The sequence below is a fragment of the Mizuhopecten yessoensis genome, unplaced genomic scaffold, assembly GCF_002113885.1.
Source record: "Mizuhopecten yessoensis strain PY_sf001 unplaced genomic scaffold, ASM211388v2 scaffold10873, whole genome shotgun sequence".
NCBI classification, from domain to species: Eukaryota; Metazoa; Mollusca; class Bivalvia; order Pectinida; family Pectinidae; genus Mizuhopecten; species Mizuhopecten yessoensis.
The window spans coordinates 73,342-78,281 of NW_018408764.1; the positions used below are offsets into that span (position 1 = coordinate 73,342).

General features: G+C 38.0%; 1 pseudogene; it reads left to right on the forward strand.

Annotated features, from left to right (window-relative positions):
* The first annotated feature begins 1,937 nt into the window (after positions 1-1,937).
* The window catches only part of LOC110463191, a 9,631-nt pseudogene continuing 6,628 nt past the window's right edge, over positions 1,938-4,940 (forward strand).

Here is a 4,940-nt window from a genome sequence, read left to right on the forward strand (position 1 = left end):
GAGGACGTGTTTGATGATATCTTGGATACATATTCTCTCCAGCTGTTTCTTTTGTCAATTTTAATTGATCGCCGAGCCTTTGCCCGCCAAATTTTAAATTCACTGTAGTTTGAAGCAGTTGGGCAATTGAAGTAGCGTCTTAGAGCAGCTGCCCGATTACTGCGTGTTTTAAAAGATTCTTCAGATAAAAGGAACTTCGTAGGTTTTGGAGCGGATTTTGGAATTGTCTTTTGGGCAATTGAAGTGAGTGTTTCAGTAAAAGTTTTGATAGGGTCGTCGAGGTTAGTAAAATTGTCTATGGTTAGTTTTTCAATGCACATGTGTTGGAATTGGGCCCAATCTGCTTTGTGCATATTCCATCGAGGTAGAGGATCATCAAGAGGAGTCCCAATATTCTGAAGAAAAATTGGGAAGTGGTCACTCCCACAAAGATCATCATTTACCCTCCAGTCATAGTCAAGTAAAATGGATGGAACTTGGTCAACTCTGCGCGCTTTATCAATTCGCGCCACACAACTGTGCTCTACTTGAAATGCTGCGCGTGCGCGGCCAATTCATAGTCTCCAAGACCATGCAACGATCTACGTACGTCAGAGTACTGCGATTGTTGAATGGTATCCAAACGCTGAATCAGCTTGGGAACCTTGGATATTTTCCAGTCCCCTAGAAGTTTGATGATGTGATTCATCGATTCGCAATTGTTGTTTTTCCAACCTTTTGGAATTGCAGCATTGCGCAATCTCGATTCAATCACCCTGCGCTTAATCGTTGGTAAAATCTTTACTGACCAATATCTTCCAAAACGTGTTCCATACGACTCGTCAACCGTTTGTCCAATGGTATTGAATTCTTTTATTGAATTTCAATTCAATAAAACATCTTCATCAAAGATTGATGACATGATCGGGGCCTTGTCTTTATCAGTCATGCCAATTTTAAGTGACAAATGTCTCGAAACGTTTTCCTGTATGTGTCGTGTACAGAAAGTAAGCGTGGCATCGGGGAAGTTGGTTTCTATGGCCTTAACTAAAGCTTTCTCTTCGTTAGACCCTATAACGAGGTCACACAGGTCAAAGTCAAGATCAAGGACACTGGCAATATGCGTTAAAAACCGCGAGTACGTGAAAAAGCTCGCATCCCAATGTAAATAAACAGGACCAAGCATAATAGGAGAATTTTCCTTACATTTCCTAACCAAGTTGGTGTTATTAAAAACCAAGGCAGTAACGAAGCATGGTCCAAGGTTAAATGTCCTATCAATTCCTAAAATTGCGCCTTTTTTGATACAAGCGGTTTTTATATCCGTCAGCTGGTTGTCGGATAAAGGATAACTGAAGGGGTTTTCCCTTTTGTAACAATTACTTCTCGTATGAAATTGCTGTCATGGATTTCATTAAGAACACTTAAAAAGTCCGTCCACCGTATTTTGACTATAACTGTTTGGTTGTTTGTCGTCACGTTTTTTTTCTGCAAAAGATACTTGGCATTTTGAATTTGCCCAAGGTCTCTGGGTTCATTCATAGAATCGTCCAATGACTTAATGTCGTCTAGAATGACTTCCGGAGCCTGTTTGTTAATTAATCTATCGTGTATCGCCTCCTTTGTAGCGAGGGTTGCGCGCTGATACTCTTGTTTTGTACGTTTAGAACGGTAATTAAAGAGATACATGACGCCGGAAAAGCTCTTTCTCTCTTATAAAAACTCCCCAACACAAATCCTCATTTTTCCTCGATAGAGAAAGTTATAAACTTTACGCTAATACCAAGTTTGAAAAGTTTCTACAAACATAGAGCTGTAAATATAAAGATAAAAAAAAGAATAAATGCCGGTCGGCATAAATTCCCATAAAAGGCTACTTTGCATAATTACAAGTTACGTGACATGACGTAACCTTCATGACCCGAGCTCATGACCCGACCTCCGAAAACCAAAACAATATGGCGACACACGCACCGAAACATGGTCGTCCAGGTGAATATTTAACAACCTCGGCTCGGAAACGACGGAAACTCGAGCTTGCCAGACTAACAGGTTATAGTCGAGTTAATATTGGGGAGCACATCAACAGATGGAACAGGCTGAAGGCTGAACTAGGGTTGCGGTGGAACCAGGATGTTGCTTCTTTTCTTCTCGACAGGTAGCTATTTTTGTTCGTCGCTAATCTGTAAAACTTGCAACTGAAAGTTCCCAACTTGGCCAAATTACTTTGATTTGGAATACTACATTATGGGAGGTAATGTTTTAGCATAAAGACTTGCTTTGCTTGAGAATTAAACACAGTGGTGGTGTTACATTACCCACATAACGAGAAAATCCGCTTGTAAATAAACAATGGGGCCCCAAAGGGGGCAACTTTGCCGGAAGTTTTTATTTTCATTTTTATGCAATTGCCGTTGAATTTATATCAAAATCAGAAATATTTCTGCTTAAATTTATACATTTACCGGTATATATGTATTATAAATGTATGCTTTATTGTATTGCCTGGAAATAGAATTAATTATTATTCATTGATGTCACAGTTACTACAAACAAAATGAAGTTCAAGAAGTTGCCCTGCCTCAAACATGCACAGCAACACCAGTTACAATTCAGTTGCCATCAACACCACGCATTCATCCAGGTCCTTCTTCTCAATCAACAACTGGCCCAATTCCAGGTCCATCATTTACCTCAACGCCATCTGCTTTGAGTTTGATTCAGTACCCATCAAGCTTACCCCTGCTTGCTTCTGAAATTTCTTCAGAAGAATCTGCTGGAGGGTATGAAGCTTAAAAATCACTAGCTTACAATATATTATCATAAGTTATAAATATAAGCTACTGCATTTCAGAATACATGTTCTCACTTGTGTATTACTGGTGATCTAGCTAGTTTATAGTGAACTTCATTATATTACTTTGAATCTGATCATGTATGGATTAATAACTTTCTTGTATGTTCTTATATTAAAAATGTGAAAATCACCATGGATCTTGTACGGTATGCATGCAATCAATTAAAAAACTGATTCTACAACAAATGAATTACAACTTGTGTCAAAAGTTCTGAGCTTATACTGACTGGGCAGAAATCTGAGTTCACAGGTCTAGAGGGTTAACACCCATGTGTTCAGGTTGGCATACCATATACTATCCTGCTTATAATGCAGATATTCAAACCTTAGCTGTGTGTTAACTCAAGTGAAATGCTCATGATAATTATAAGCACTATACTATTTTGCTTATTGACATGATACTCGGTTACATTATCCTGACCCTGAACCAGTCCTAGAAATGCTGAGTACTTAGCAGGGAGCAAGAAGATTGCCTAATTTTAACGTCTTGCTTATTGATGTGGCAAATTAAGGATTGGAACCCCTACCTTAGAATCTAGCACCAACCTACCACCTCAACGCAAACACTTGACCTCTGAGCCACCATGTCGGTTTAAACTAAGATAGACTGGAGATTTCCGTTGAATTGCTGTTTATTGCTGAGTTATTGATCAGTTTAATGTTTAGGTGTGCTTTTTCATATAAAATACTACAGCTTTACACGGTATGCATTTGTATTTAGTCAGGGAGTACTTTTTTAAATTTTTAGTGGTTCTGGTTTGTCTGGAATTGAATGCATAAAGGAAACAACTGCGCCAGTTTTCTCCGAGAGGTACTGTATGATACTATTGACATTGTTTTTATGCCCCCACCATTAAAAAGACGGGTTGGGACATGAAGTGTCAGCCATGTCCGTCCCATCTGACTGTCCATATGTCACACATTTTGTTTATGCATAATAACTTTTGAGAATTGACACATTTGAATCATATTTGGTATATACATGAAGGTACATTCATCAATGTGCAGCTTAACTTTGATATTCATGAAAGTCTGACCATTATCATGATTATGACCCCTTTTTATTTCCGCATAATAAATTTGTGAAAGAATTATGCATTTTAATCATATATGGTGTATAAGAATATACAATTATAAATTGTACCATCAATATATATGTCCAAATTTGATATTCATGAAAATCTGATTGCTCGTACTACAATTATGGCCCATTTTACAGTCGCCAACAGCAAACCATGCAAAACATATCAAATTAAATTTGTGTAATTATAAAAGGTCTCTGAATTTCAACCCAACTTGTGTCCGTTTCTTGTTGTATGAAAATGAAGTACCATAAGTTATTGCCTTTGAATAAAATCAAGATTTTATTATATTTGGAAATACAATAATCATGAACTACTTATTATGTTCATTGCTTACAAGTATACTTATACAGCTGTATTTTCACACATTACTTGTTCTGATTGAATGATTACGTTGATATGTTTCAGATTAAGAAGACGACAGACAGTCACAGCATCAGCTAAGTCTTCATCCTTTGTTAATCCATTTGAGTAAGCATATATAATGCATACAATATAAGTGTAACAGAGCGCATGATTGATTAAATATAAATCACTACCTCCGCATGGGATCGAATCCGGGACCTCTGGCTTACTAGTCTTACACTCAACCGATCGAGTTAAAGACCCAGATATGGTAGAATCAAATACTCTTCATCGATGGAAGGGTCTTAAGGTGCTTTACCGAAATTGTGAATTTCATGACCCTGGGGGGTCTCACGTTTCCCCCTGGGGAGGGGGTAACCTTTACTATAGTTTATATAGAGAAATCACTTTTTGGACCAACATTTGTTTAATTGCCATTGGAAGTAATTCAATTTGGGTTAGCATTATCAGTATTAAGTAGCAGTTTGATAGTATGCACCTATGAGCCCTGACTGACCCCCAGGGGCTGATGGGTGGGGCCAAAAAGGGTTGAATTGACTGAAATTTCAAAAATCTTCTTCTCAAGACCCAGATATGGTAGAATCAAATACTCTTCATAGATGGAAGGGTCTTAAGGTGCTTTACCGAAATTGTGAATTTCTTGACCCTGGGGTCTC